The 16,214-nt window shown below is 39.6% G+C and overlaps 1 protein-coding gene across 1 annotated transcript in view; it reads right to left on the bottom strand.

Annotated features, from left to right (window-relative positions):
* Positions 1-16,214, bottom strand: part of SNTG1 (syntrophin gamma 1) — a 399,274-nt gene that overhangs the window by 240,778 nt on the left and 142,282 nt on the right. The gene's annotated exons all lie outside the window — the stretch shown is intronic.

Raw genomic sequence — 16,214 nt, 5'->3', positions numbered from 1 at the left:
AAAAGGTGTAATGAAAAGATGTAAATCAGATAATAAACCCAATGATAACCAAAAGCATATGTAGAGGAAGTGAGTAGATTCTTCCTAAAAGCTCAGAATTTACCAACAACAAACATGTTATTAAAACAACAATTTTAATGAAAAGTGTGGTTCACTTACATCTTGAGATAAAATTTTAATATCAGTAATTTGCATACAGATCTTTATCCACCAAAATATATGAAGGTGATTAACTGGAGTTCATTTCAGGAGTTCCATGAGCTCAATACAAAAAATTCTCTTGTTTACTCTAATGTCCTTATTATTTCTGATGCTGTAGTTGGTGGACTGTACTAGTAAATTACTTCTACAAAATCTTAGAACACCTCACCTAACTTGACCAATATCCGCAAGAGTCTTTGACCAAATGTCAAAGAAAAAGTACTGAGATAGTAGTCAGAAGGCCAGGATAGAAACTTCATTTGCTGTTTTGCTGGATATCTAGTTGTTTATCTATACAATGTTCTTAGAATTACTGAGGGTATGAGGTCCTTATGAAAACTGAATGACAGTTTTTTATAGAACAGTTTATAAAAACTGAAATGCACGATGTTAAAGAACAAACTTGTCATGATTGGTAACGGGCCAATTTAGAACATTTCTAGAAGGAACCTTCAAGCTATCTTTTCCTCTTATCTGAGCTGTCTCTATTCGCTGCCTTATCCAAGTCTGGCTGGTTGAAGAATGTAACCTTTATCTGTTTTCAATTATTTGGACGAAAATGTCTTCAGCTTTTTTATTCAATGTAGAAGAGCACAAAGAGGAAAGAGAAAAGTTTCGGGGGTGTTATATCTGGCAAGTAGATGTGAAAATGCTTGATGCATATATAAGTGGTAGACAGAGACAGAGATTCTACTGTGCTACTAAGTTTATTTTCTTAAAGAATAGAAATTGACAGAAAGCCTACTTTAGCAAAAAGCTTGTTATTTATATATAACTATATATAGTACACACTATATATACAACCATATATATAAACACATGTACATATATGTAAAACACATATGTACCTATAACCATATACATACATATGACTTATCTATCTCTACATGTATCAAGATCTACCTCTTGCTATCTATCTATTCATCTATATCTATTTATCTATCTCTATCATCTATCTCTATATCATCTTTATTTATCTATCTCTATATCTATTTTCTATACATCTATCTCCATCTAGTTATTACTCAATATGCAAACTCATTTTTAATTACAGCTAATTGCAATTACCTTGTGGAAAATCACCAACTCACAAAGGGAGGCATCATAAGAAGAAAAAAAAGGAATAATTTATACTACAAAATATTCTGAAAATAATTAATAAAATGGCATTAGTAAGTCCTTACACAACAGTAATTACATCACTAATGATCAGATAAATGCAAATCACAACCACAATGAGATATCACCTCACACCTGTTGGAACTGCTATTATAAAAAAGACAAGAGATAACCAGTGTGTGTCAGAGTACAGAGACAGGGGAATCGTTGTTGATTGTTGGTGGGAATGTAAATTAGTTCAGTCACTATGGAAAATAAATGGAGGGTAAAAATTAAAAATGTTAATTTTTAAATAAAAATTGAACTACAGTATGATCCAGCGATCCCACTTTGAGGTGTGTATCCAAATGAAATGTAAACAGGATAACAGGATACCCCATATTTATTGAAGCATTATGCACAATAGCCATGATAGGGAGCCCTCCTAAGTGTCCATAAATGCATGAATAAAGAAGATTTTTTATATATGCAATGAACTATTATTAAGCCACGAGAAATAGGGAAATCCACTATTTGCAACAACATGGATGGTCCATGAGATCATTATGCTGTGAGGTAAGTCAGAGAAAGAAATGCTGTATGTTATCACTTATACATGGAATCTGAAAAAGCCAAACTCATACAGACAGAGAGTGGAATGGTGGTTACCAGGGGCTGGGGGTTGTGGAAATTGAGGAAGTGCTGATCAAAGTTTAGAAGATGACTAAACTCTTGGGGTCTAATTAATGCATACTACTGTGTTTATAGTTAGCAGTACTGTACAATATACTTCAAAGGTGCAAGAGAGTAGATCTTAAAAGTTCTCACCACAAAAAAGAAATAATTAAGTGATGTTATGGATATGAGCTTACCCGACATTGGTGATCATATATAAATCTATCAAATCATCACCTTATTCACCTTAAACTTACACAATGTTTATGTCAATTAAAAACATTCTTCCTCGGGCTTCCCTGGTGGCGCAGTGGTTGAGAGTCTGCCTGCCAATGCAGGGGACACGGGTTCGAGCCCTGGTCTGGGAAGATCCCACATGCCGCGGAGCGACTGGGCCCGTGAGCCACAACTGCTGAGCCTGCGCGTCTGGAGCCTGTGCTCCACAACAAGAAACGCCGAGATGGTGAGAGGCCCGCGCATCGCGATGAGGAGTGGCCCCCGCTCGCCGCAACTAGAGAAAGCCCTCGCACAGAAACGAAGACCCAACACAGCCAAAAATAAATAAATAAATAAATTTATTAAAAAAAAAAAAAAAAAAAAAAAAAAAAACATTCTTCCACTAGAAAAAGAAATTAACCAGAAGAGTAAATTGTAAAAATGTCACTTCATACTAAGGTGATAGCTCTGGATGGATATTCTAGAGAGAAACCTATTCAAGTTGAGACATCTTTCACTCTTCAGAGCTTTCTTAAAAACAAAGCAAACAAGAAAGAAACACAAAAGAGATATAATGCTCTCCTCAGGATGCAAGCATTTATTTCCCCTCACCTCAGAGTAACTTATACAGCAGGCAACTGAGGCTGTGATTAAAGCAAGGAAAACACAGGTGTGTAAGTACCTGTTCTCACTTAGGGCGCTCTGCTTATTCAAATGCAAATATGGACCAAGAACCCCTGGAGAGTCTCAGTTCCCTGAGAACCACATTAACACTATCTTAAAACAAAGCCATGAGTAGACACTGAGCTTAGAAAAAATTGCCTTTTTACATATGCAATTAAATTCTCTCTAGAACCTAAAGCCATTATTTCTGGAGGGAAGCAGTTATTCCAATTCTACACATATATTTATATAACCAAGATCCTCTTCAGACACATTTCTGAGGATTTTTCTCCTCATTTCTGAGAGCATTTATAGAATATCAATAATACTGCAATTTATTTGTATTAATTGACATCTAATATTGAATTATATTTTTAGATCCTTCTGGATGTTATTACCTTTGTTCAAATAGTTAAAGGTCTATACATACCATAGTGCCTCAGGGAAACTTAAAAGCATTATAGCAAGTTCTCTGGTGAAGAAAGCATTTAACTGCTAAGTTATTTATTTATTTACTTATTTATTTATTTATAACATCTTTATTGGAGTATAATTGCTTTACAATGGTGTGTTAGTTTCTGCTTTATAACAAAGTGAATCAGTTATACATATACATATGTCCCCATATCTCTTCCCTCTTGCATCTCCCTCCCTCCCACCCTCCCTATCCCACCCCTCTAGGTGGTCACAAAGCACCGACTTGATCTCCCTGTGCTATGCAGCTGCTTCCCACTAGCTATCTGTTTTTCGTTTGGTAGCGTATATATGTCCATGCCACTCTCTCACTTTGTCACAGTTTACCCTTCCCCCTCCCCGTATGCTCAAGTCCATTCTCTAGTAGGTTTGTGAGTTTATTCCCGTCTTGCCCCTAGGTTCTTCATCACCATATTTTTTTGTTTTTTAGATTCCATATATATGTGTTGGCATATTGTATTTGTTTTTCTCTTTCTGACTTACTCCAGGTCCATCCACCTCACTACAAATAACTCAATTTTTTTCTCTTTATGGCTGAGCAATATTCCATTGTATATATGTGCCACATCTTCTTTATCCATTCATCTGTCGATGGACACTTAGGTTGCTTCCGTGTCCTGGCTATTGTAAATAGAGCTGCAATGAACACTGTGGTACATGACTCTTTTTGAATTATGGTTTTCTCAGGGTATATGCCTAGTAGTGGGATTGCTGAGTCATATGGTAGTTCTATTTTTAGTTTTTTAAGGAACCTCCATACTATTCTCCATAGTGGCTGTATCAATTCACATTCCCATCAACAGTGCAAGAGGGTTCCCTTTTCTCCACACCCTCTCCAGCATTTATTGTTTGTAGATTTTTTGATGATGGCCATTCTGACTGGTGTGAGATGATATCTCATTGTAGTTTTGATTTGCATTTCTCTAATGATTAATGATGTTGAGCATTCTTTCATGTGTTTGTTGGCAATCTGTATATCTTCTTTGGAGAAATGTCTATTTAGGTCTTCTGCCCATTTTTGGATTGGGTTGTTTGTTTGTTTGATATTGAGCTGCATGAGTTGCTTGTATATTTTGGAGATTAATCCTTTGTCAGTTGCTTCATTTGCAAAGATTTTCTCCCATTCTGAGGGTTGTCTTTTCGTCTTGTTTATGGTTTCCTTTGCTGTGCAAAAGCCTTTAAGTTTCATTAGGTCCCATTTGTTTATTTTTGTTTTTATTTCCATTTCTCTAGGAGGTGGGTCAAAAAGGATCTTGCTGTGATTTATGTCATAGAGTGTTCTGCCTATGTTTTCCTCTAAGAGTTTGATAGTTTCTGGCCTTACATTTAGGTCTTTAATCCATTTTGAGTTTATTTTATTTATTTTTAAAATTCTGATTTATATCATTCTGCTATTTATTAAACTGTTAATTGTTAGAGCAGTTCATACCCACTTGCAGTTTGTATAAAACAATATCATTTATTTTAATTTATTTGCCCTCAGTCTATTTATTTCTTATCTTCTTTATATCTGTTCTCCTTCTTGATGTAGAAATAATATTATAATATAATAATGAAAATATAATATAAGATAGAAAAAAAGCATGACTAAACATGACCTTTTCATAAAACATTAAGACAGATTTTATTTGCAGGCAAAACTTTCTACAATAATTAATGTATGAATCTATAGATTTCTTTTCTCTTTTTTCTTCCTCTTCCCAATGCTCAAGCTTCTTTCAGTAAACCACTTATTTAATATAAAAGATTTTTTCATGTCTGCCCTGCTCAATGTGCTCAAAATAATTAATGATCAACAGTCTCTCTCACTGAAGTTACTGAGTTATGAGCAGGAAAAGCTATAGCCTTAAAATGAGAAAAGTTAAGTTAATTAAACAAGGGAGCCATCAGACTGAGGTGGCTTTAGTGCCTTACTAGCCTACGTAAGCAAACCAAAACCTCAGCCTGAAATGCATCAAGGTTAAGAAATCAAAACCTAAGGGTAACCCATCAGAAACAGCCATAGGCTTTTCTAAACCAGGCAACGGCTTATACAGCTGATCTCATAATTTCCTCCCTCCACTTTTGCTGCTTCTTTCCCAGCCCCTGTGGGTGGGGGGCTCCTAACCACTTCAGGTTTGGTGCTGCCTGAACGGAATCAATTGTTTGATCATATAAATTCTTAAAATATTTAATATGTCTCAGCTCATTTTTTAACTGTAGCAAATAGTATATCCTTCCTTGAAGTTGTCAAGTCACACCCCAATGCGACTAGTAAGCTCACACCACACTCATCTGCTCCTGTCCTCTAATCTCGTTTAAATAATTCTAAGTACACGGGCATGGACACACACGCGTGCGCACACACACACACACACACACGCAGTATTACAGGTTTTATGCTGGACGACGCCCATCCTAGATCTGAACAAGGACATGACCTTGTATTACACAGAAACATTCTTACAATTTGATGTTTGTTTGCAGTCATTTAAATGACACTCTGAGGTGCTAAAGATCAATGAGAAAACAGAATTCTGAAGAAAACCGTAAACAATGCTAACACACTATGAGGGAGTTAACATTTTACTAAATATATGTAAATACTCTTAAAAAATGATCAGACCATTTCCCTGAAATAGGTGGGATCTGACCCTGTTCTGAAATAAAGTTTTTATGGAATTTAGATTTTTCAAGAATATGATTAAAAAATACCTACTCCAGATTCAATGTATTCTGGATGCACAAGTGTGATTCCGAAGGTTCATCTAGCAGCATGACAAATCTCGGAGCACGTGGGTCACCAGGGTGCTGTGGTGACTTTCCCCTACCTTCTGGCCCTGGTGAATGTGTTGGGTGGCCATGACATTATTCATCAGACCATAGGAGACCAGGGTATTGCATTGTCACCATCCATCTCTCTAAACCCTTTTTCATTTTTTCAAATAACTAAATTTACTTTTCCTCAGTATCTCGCTATCACTACTAAATTTTCTCCATCCTCCAGCTTCCAGTGTTACCCCTTGTTACTTTTATTCTTTTAAATACGGTAGAGTGAGAAAAGAGAGGGACTGCTTGGATTCAAAATTACAGCGGCATGCATTTACAAAGGCAAAAACGCTCAGCCAACAAAAGCATCTTAGATTCTGCCCACACACAACGGCTCCAAGGATAAGTAGCTGCAGTAAGTAGAGATAAGACAAGCTCCCCAAAAAGATGCTGAGGAGATCACAGCCATGATCCTGGTAGAGGGAACTGTCATTATTACCATCAAAAATGATGACTGTCATGATTATAAACCCTGCAAGAGTCTTAACTTTCTAGGAGTGGGTCCTCTTGTTTGACCAGGAGGGTTGGCAATGTCAAGGCTAGGTGATGGCTTTAGAGTGTGTGTTTTCTGAAGACCCTGAAAATAACTTTACCTTCTGACTAGTCTGAAATCTGTTGGTCTAAACTCCAAAATTATTAGAGCTGAAAACATTTTCAAAGTTATGCAACGAAAGAGATCCCCCTACAAATAAACATTTCTGTGTTATTTCTCACACTTTGCTGTTTGTTGTTGTGTTCCTTGAACAGTTGCTGTGTCTGCAGCTCTCTGTAATCCTGGGGGCACCTCTAGGGTCTCTCAGAACACTTCCTATATCCGACTCCTGCACTGTAATGAATTCTCTTTATCTTTCTTACTTACGTGGTTTTAAGTGATTTAAATTAATTGATTCCTTCTTATCTAATTGGCTCAAAGAGAGAGGTCCAGAGTGAATAACTCAAACAAATAGGATCAGAAACAGCATTGAGAAATTTAGATGAGACACCAGTCCTGGCCAACACCTAGGATGACACCTCGAGAACACCCTGCAGAGGGCCCAGCAGGCTGCGCTCAGATTCCTGACCCACAGACACTTGGAGAAAATAAATACAAGTTATTGTAAGATGTTAAGTTTGTGCTAGCTTAATACAGAGCAATAGGTAACTAAAACAAAGTCCAAAAATAAAATTATAGACAAATTTTGCTGCCATGACAGCAGACAAAACTTTCTGTTAATAAGAGGGTTATATAAATTAATAAAGAAACGCAAGTCAAAGATACACATACACTTACATTTCTTTGTCTTTGCATGCTGAATCCAATTTTTTCTAAAATCTAAACTAAAATGTATCCACTTTGGTACACCATCTTTCATATCTGGAAGAACTTATCAAATTGGAATCTGATGCACATTTTATAAATAAATAATATTTTAAAATCAAAAGCATCAAGTTTTTCACCATTGAAAACAAGTACCATTTTATTTTAATCACATAAATAATAGTCACAACACAGCTTTTGGTTCATCAATTCATGCAACGAATTTAACATTAAAAGGTATGCAATGAAACATTTTAAGGGCAAGAGTAAAAGTGGAACATAATGCGGTGATTCTCTAAAAACAGACTTTAACTAAATATACTGTCAAAATTTAAAACAACAAGTTGGTCACTGGCACCCTTTCTTTGCTGAGAGATTCTAACAAATTTTGGCTCATGGAGCGAAATATGTTTCCACCTCAACATAAACTATAGATATGTCTTCTAACTCCTTGATGTACAGTGGATACTTGTAACCATTCATAATTAGGGCAGTGGCTGGAAATGGGGTTTCTAGTGGTTATTCTAAAGTAACATACTTTGTTATGCTTTATAATTCTCTTAAGCCATTTCTAGATTTAATTAAATGTAGAATGCATAAAATTTCATTTGAAAGCACACCTTGTTCATTTGCAGGACTGGGGTCTGTTCACAATAATGTCATATAAGCTTTTCTTAGCCTTTCATTTGTGCCACCTTGTTCATCTTTAAATCATCAAATGAATACCAGGTGTAAAGCGATTAGTAGAAGGCCTCCACAAAAGATACTCATTAAATTGTAATAATTCATTTTTCTTGTTACCAAGGACAACACTAAACCCTTATCTTATGGATTCAGCTCTTAGAGTTTTGTGATGTACTTTATAAAGAGGATAACTACCCCTTTCTGAAAACAGCACTGAAATCAGAATAGCTATTTTAAATAAATTATACTGATGTATGTTTCTACCAAGGAATTTGTATCTTTATATTAATATAGGAAGATAGAGTACTCAAAGGCTTTAACAAGGTACCTAAAATAATGTAAGCATCCTGGTTGTATCTGAGAAGAAATTAAGCTTTCAAATGACAAAAGGTGAATCTAAGCCACAAGGAAAGTCTTCTAAGTAGAATCACATTTTAGTATTTTTTTTTTTAATGTTAAAAAGGAAGCTTTGCTTTAAAATTAATGGACAGGGCCTCCCTGGTGGCGCAGTGGTTGAGAGTCCGCCTGCGGATGCAGGGGATACGGGTTCGTGCCCCGGTCTGGGAGGATCCCATATGCCGCGGAGCGGCTGGGCCCGTGAGCCATGGCCGCTGGGCCTGCGCGTCCGGAGCCTGTGCTCCGCAACGGGAGAGGCCACGACAGTGAGAGGCCCGCATACCGCAAAAAGAAAAAAAAAAAAAAATTAATGGACAAATACTACAATCATTGCTTACTTTAGCTGTTTATAGGTATTTGAAATATCATACAGATTTAGCTCTTTTGTTAGTATGATAAATAAAGCAAATGAGCACACTGTAAGAGAAAGGCATGATTAACTTTGTATTTTTCAAATTTATTTGTATTCTCAAAAATAATCCTATGCCTATGCCTGTAGGCTTGCCACCTTAATCCTTAGGGAAAGTGTGACTAGAATGTCACAGTGGATTGGGGCTAAGCTCCTTACTGTACAGGTGTAATAACTGAGGCCCAAAGAACAGAAGTCCATTTCCCAATTGGAGAACAGGAGAGCTGAGCCAGAGGTCCCCACCTCCCAGGCCAGTAGAATCTGAGGACAACAAACTGCTTCTGGTTTTGTTCTTAAAAAAAAAAAAAAAACTAATCAGACACAAAAACCTTTCTTTGCTATTTTCTGCTCTGCTCAGAGTGAGTGCCAGGCAGCCCGGCACTTTCGCCAGGACATCCATGGCCGGCCTGGGCCGCCCGCTCTCAGCAATCCGGCCACACTTAGCCATGTCCATGGTCTCAGACTCCACGGGGTCTGGTAAGCACTGGGAGGTAAGTGGGCGCAGCGGGATGTGGAGACCCCGCCCTTTACTGTCCAGTCATCATATACGAATTTATTGAGGACACACGTTTAACAGTAATTGGTGTCACTGGTCTCATCTCCAGAATGGGTTCCCCTCATAGTTCTGTGTTAAATGCATGGGGTTTTCAAAACAATTTGCAGTTAATTAGCCAAAGACAGCAAAGTAAGTGATTTGCCAAACTCTTCCAAATTGCACTCTGGGGAATGAACTGAACAATGGCCCGTTCAGCTGGCGCATGGGAACAACCAGGGCCAAGAGCTCGATGTCTCAAGATGAATAAATATCTGCAAAGCGTGGCTCTCCCTTATCGTACAATGTTGATTCTGATGAAACAAAATGAGAATAAATACAATTTTTAGAGTAGAATTTTGGTCTTCTTCCCATCGCCAAACAGCTACATTTAATGTAGGCAGTTTGACACCTCTCTGAGCCTTTTGCTTCTTGGAAAATCACAGCCTAATATTAAAAAAAAAAAACAGCCTAATGTTTTTGACAAAAAGTCCCATAAACCTTCCAGCTTTAAAAAAGATCGAGTATTTATGACATATGGCAAGACAGATGAAAACAGAAAACTTCTGAACTGGTAAAATCTGGAAAAAGAGCAGTAAAAGAAAAAAATAACAAACTGCTTATCTAGAAAGTGCTCTAACCCAGCATGGCTTGTGGGCAACGAAAGGTCGTTTGTAATGTAATTGCACTATTCTACCTAAGCACAATTCACTCTCGTTATCGTGTCACTCCACCTTTTTCCTACAGACACTCCGGCCACCTTGCTTCCTCTGCTGCAGAAGTGAACAGGTGGCAGCCCCTCACTTGGCCTAGGATGCTGACTTGCTAACAGCTCTTGCCCCAAAGGACCAGCCTGATGATCTATGACATGGGCAGGCTCTGCCATCTGGGTCGCTAGGATGTGTTAACATGCTTACACATCTGCAAGAGGGTGCAGAAGATGTATTGAAAGAATACACCTTTAAGATAAAGACACTGGCAAATGTTAGGGGAAAAAATAAGAAGAGAACCTGCTGTGACCATACCTTTCTGAGGTTTTCAAACAGAAGAGAACATCCATTTGAATTATGACATATTACTTAGGTATAGCCAAGTCTTTATGTCTTTCCTCAAGAGAAGCAGTTCCACTGGCGCTATGCATTTCCAACAGACCGGGAACAGGCATCCCCTGACTGATGCTACCAAAGTTGTCAACAGAGACTTAAATCAGTACGTACTTAGTTTTCATCGCACACAACAATTGTCCTTTAATTTAGTAGAGCAGGTTGGTTGCTTCAGCAGCCATCTGATTTTGTGACACAGAAATATATCTTTTGGAGATAATCCAAAATATTCCTTTATTATTTAATATGACACACTGAATAAAAATCAATCTGAATTGTAATTTGAAGAGCAGAAAACATCAAACATGAGTTTTACTCGTTTTGTTCTGACTGACCTCCTCAGTCAAGGAAGGTGATGACTACAAAGCACAGTTGACAGCTGAATTTTGCACAACACACATCATCTTATGCAGTGAAATATAAAATTGTTCTAGGAAGAATCAGAAGCAGAAAGCATGGCCTTCCCCTGTAAAGACCCAGTTACAAATCACTGGACTGCGGGCTGCACAGAGGCAGATTTATATCTTAACCATATCCATGGTGTGTAGCGGGTACTCAATACACGCTTGTTGAATTGATGAACGAATGTATGAAAGCTGTCCAATAACTGTTACGGATAATTTAATCTTAAAAATAGAAAATGCTCACAACATAACCAAATGCTGCCCATTGTTCACAAAATAATCTTCACTCAAATGTTCTCTAGAGGAGAATCAGCCTAGATTAGAACTTAACTCAGGAAAGAATTTAGAATTAAGAGTCAAAGAACCTCAGTTCTTAGGTCTGCTACTGACATCAATTTGAAATCTTTTCTCTTTTTATTTTTCTGCTTTTTTGTAAATATACTGTCTTTTGTGCGTAGAGTATTCAATATTCATACTAAAATTGACTCTCTCCGGCAATGTATTGGGCGTTCGGCTCTGCTGTGAAAATACCACACGCAGGAGTTCGGGCAGGGCCTTAGAGCACCGAGTAGCCGGGAGCGTGACCGCTGCCAGCTCCCCTTACCCACAGAACAAACTCAGGAAGAAGCAGACAGGCATCAGTTGACAAATCGCAGCACGGTCAACTTATACCTTGCTTTGCAACGTGAGTCACCCGCCTCAGTCTCTAGTGGTCCTCAAAGTGTGCTCCCTGCTTCAGCAGCACCAGGGAACTTGGAGAAATGCGAATTCTCAGGCTCCAGCTCACTCTTACTGAATCAGAAACTCTGGGCCAGGGGCCCAGAAACCTGAGTTGTGGCCAGCCATCTGGGTGATTCTGGTGTGTGTTCTATTTTGAAAAACACTGATTGATCTATGACATCTAAGGGTATTTTAGAAAACACAATAAAGCCATAGGCTGACAGTGAGCAAGTGTTTCCATTCTATTAATTTCACCCGTAAATCCATCTTACCCTGTTGGATTCAATATGTTCCTCCCAAGTTTCTAGGGTCCAGGTGGGTGGAGACTGTCAACAGTCCCTTTCACAGTAAAGGACAGGTTGTTGTTTCCGGCCCCTCGTACTACTTCTGCTGGGCCGTCTTTGGGTTCTGGAATGAATATGTACCTAATGTGGGTAGAAAGCTGCTAGTACTGAGTTGGACTCAGAAGCAGAGCAAGCTCAGCACCGGCTCCAGGAGGTCAGGCTGGCTGCTCCGTCAGTGCCGCGTTACGTGACAGATCAGCCAGCGCTTGTAGCCCTGGCACAGACAGGGACGCTGTGTGTAGCGCCGTTTTTACAGATGAAATTTCGCATCATTTCCTTACCTTTAACATTTTTATACACATATTAGCAACCACATTAAAAAAGAAATAAAGTGTAAAAAGGAATAAGAAAGCTATTAACCATTGTCCATTGTACTAGCGTTATTTTCGTCTTTAAATACTCAAGGTGGTGACTTGTTGAAGCAGTGATGTTGTAAATACCAGTTCAGCTCAATTCAGTTAAACACATAATGAGCATGTACACTGCGTAAATAGCGCCTTAACGCACCTGCTGAGTGCCCTCTGCCGATCTGTGGAGCTGGAACAGGAAAATGCTAGCCAGGTGGTGGTTCTTGGAGCTTTAGTTTGTGCAAAGGCAGATGATAGAATTATATTGAGATAACTAAAAGGACCAGGGGTCACATTTATGTTAAAGTCCATTAGGAAAATCAAACACAAGGATCAGGTTCAAAGAACCGGACGCAATATCTCAGGGGTGCAAGGTGCAAAGAAATGGGTGTGGAGACTGGAGAAGGTATAGGGACATAGGTCTGAGCCAGGTTAAGTTCACTGGACACCTGGTCCAGGGTGGTCACCACCAGCAGCGTTAGCCTGGAGACCCAGGGCTCAGACATCAAATAACTAGGACTGAACAAGGAATATCAGAAATAAAGCAAATGCAAGCTTCTCTCTCTAAGATTTCACACTCTGGTGGGGAAAACGGACAAACATAATCTAAAATGTTATCATGTAAGGGAATAGAAAAATGTACTTAATTAGGATTAGGACACCTGAAAACTTTGTGCAAGATGGTGGGATTTGTGTTTGGGTCTTACATGGTAAGAAGGCTTTTAACAGAGGGAAGAGGATTCCCTTGAATAATTAGTACCACACAGAGTTCACAGCATTGAGGAAAGATGAGATTTAAGGGTGAAGCAAAACTAGATCCAGATAGCAGCAATAAAAACAAACTCCAGAAAATGGGTGAAATGAGAGAAAGAGTGGTGGTTATAGACTTTATGAACCGGAATTTCAAGAAGTAAGAAGTGTCCAGTGGTATGGTTGCACTTTGCAGAGAAGTGGAGGACAATGTGGAATAAACATTGACAAAGTATATACTATGATCTGAAGAGGCTCCGTACTGTATCTGTTCATTTGTGCGTTCATTTGTCTTGTTTGAAACTGCATTTTCCAATTTATTAGCTCCAAAACTTACACGTTAGGCAACCACCTAAAATTTCCTTAAGGTTCTCAGCGTGTGTGTGTGTGTGTGTGTGTGGAAAGAGAGGGAGGAAGGAGGGGGCAGGTGGTAAAGGAGAAGAAACAAGAAATCTCACTCAGTTCCTCCCACGGCTTCTTAGACTTTCCCTCATAGGACTGGCATAAATTATAACTTCTTAAATTTTCTGTTTTTAACTCTTTAATGTCAGTGTCCCCTACCAAGTATTGCTCATAATGTGTATTTGCCTGGGAGAGTGTTAATACACTTTTATTTTGGAAGAAAACATCTCTACTTACTCCGAGAGTATATTTTAAAGTGTCTTGTAAATGTCTGGGTTCCTAATTTTACAAAAGATACTATAAAAGTTTAATATTAAAAATAAACAAAAACTGTTACAGCAGACACCACCAGTTGCTGGCGAGGATACAGAACATCAGGCACCCCCCTCACTGTTGGCAGGGACTGGACGACAGCTTTACAGCTTCTTACAAAACTCTCTATATTCTTACTGTGGATGCAGCTGTTGCACTAGCAGGTATTCAGCCAAATGGTTCAAAAATGTATTAAACCTGCACCTGAATGTTTGTAATAGTTTTCTTCATAATTTCCTTCTTAGGTGAGTGAATAAACAAACAGACAAAGGAATAAACGTACATCTGTAGAGTGGCATATGACTCAGCTTTAAATATCACCTATCAAGCCACAAAAAGACATGATGCATCTTAAATACATATTGTTCAGTGAAAGAAGCCAGGTGAAAAGGCTTAAACACTGGACATTTGGGAAAAGGTAAAACTGCAGAAATGATTAAAACTCAGTGGTTTCCAGAAGGTTAGAAGGAGGAGAGCAGAGCTGAGGAGGTGAAGCACAGGGAATATTTCCAGGCGGTGAAAGCCCTCTCTCTGATACTATAGTGGTGACTTCCTGACACGGTGCATTTGTCAAATCCTGTGGAACTTGGCAGCACAGAGGAAACCGTAATGCAGATTAAACCAGTGGCAGCCGCGCTGCTGGTGCCTGTGAGTGCACAGTGGTGCCCCCTCCCATGAAGCCAGCCCTGTCCCTGTTTCAAGGTCAGTGTTTGCCCAGTGAGCTTGGACCCCTGCACTTCGGCTTGGTACCAGCACCTCTGAGTCTGCTCAGGAAACCAACGAGGCTGGACCAGCTGGACTTTGATGACTCCTGCTCTGTGGGAATGGCAAAGGCCGTGCTACTGATGGGCCCTTGTACACAGCGGAGGGGAGCCCTCAGGGACGTTAGGAGACAAGGCGCCGACTGCAGCAGAGGCTTTATCGCCTGGGCACATCCCCAGGACTACTCCAGCCTGCAAGCAAGGAAGGCAGCTGCAGTGCAGAAAGTAGGAGGGCCGAGTGGAGGTGGGAAGTAGGAGAACTCGGTCCACACTCACAGGAGGGCATCACAGCCTCGTCAGTTTAGCTGCCACATTCCAGGGTTCCTCCCGCTCTGTCCTGCAGCTACGATACCACACTCAGCATTTAAAGTGATAACATGTATGAGACTTTATTTTAGAACTTTTCGTTGTTTCCTTTATCACCAAAGGTATCTCACGGTGACCTTAAGACTTTCCTGTGGATCTTCTTCACAGCCAGACACAGATGGATAAACATACTGTGTTTTAAGCCCTGAGAGGCTGCCAATAGGTCTTCAGAGGCCAGAATTATCCAACTTTCTCTTGACTGAATTTTCCAGATAAGGGAGAGATGGGATTATCAAGACTAAAGCAGCCTAGATTAAAATCTGTCCATTTAGGAAAGCAATGCCATGAGCTTCTAGAAATCCACCCATACTGACTGGGAGCTGGAAAGGAGAGTAATCAGAGGAATTTACCCTAATGTAGCAGACTTTTATCTACGGGAGGATGTCTTTGAAATACACAGAATGCAACTCCAGAAACACTCTCATCAACTTAGTAATTTTTCTGAAATATTTATTGGGACCCTGTACATGTTGGCATGATAGTAGATCCTGGAGTCACAAAGAGAAACTAGAGTGTTTTCCTTCAAACTCTCATGGAAATAACAATAAGCAAAAACTGTAATGGAAGTCAGCATCCTCATTTCCACACCAGAGATCAGGGTCCCCAGACACCAGGGCTGGAGCCACACCTCCCACTGGCTGCAGAGTCATCAGATCCCCTTGTAAGCAAGGCTGGTGGAGTGCAGATCAGAGTTAGAATGCATGAAGAAAGTTGCTTGAGTATGAAGTCAGTCTTGGACTCAAGACTAAGCGTCTTTGCATTTGACAGTTGTGTCCTTTTTTCCATGATAGACAATACAGTCAGCACAACTAGAAGTGGAGATGTTCTACTAGTGAAGCCAGTGGTTCTAACATCACAAATATGCCGGAAAGGACTGGGAATCTGAATAACAAGTCTGGAGGCAAGTGGGCCAACGGAAGTTACTTCCTGGGAGCAGATGTGACATTTATAACACAAAGAGGGGGCAGAGCAGGGACAGATGAATCCAAGTACAAGGTCAAAGGTCTCACACATCTTCACGGCACAGAAAAGCAGCAATAGCTTCAAACTTACCAGTTCAGATATTACGGATTTGTATTATAATAACCTTGTTTTGGCAATCAGAAGGAAAGTGCCCAGGAAGGCTGAGACCTCCTTAGCCTGGTGGGTAGGGCAGCAAGCGCCCTCCAGGGGCAGGGGCCCCAGCTGGAGGGGCAGCTCGCACAGTGGCTGTCCATGTGCTCTTGCTCACGGGGCTATTTTCCATTCAAAC

The sequence above is a fragment of the Mesoplodon bidens genome (genome assembly GCF_964165515.1).
Source record: "Mesoplodon bidens genome assembly, chromosome: 16".
In the NCBI taxonomy this organism is placed as follows: Eukaryota; Metazoa; Chordata; class Mammalia; order Artiodactyla; family Ziphiidae; genus Mesoplodon; species Mesoplodon bidens.
Note: the sequence above shows the minus strand (reverse complement) of the source record. Positions and strands in the feature narration are given on the sequence as shown.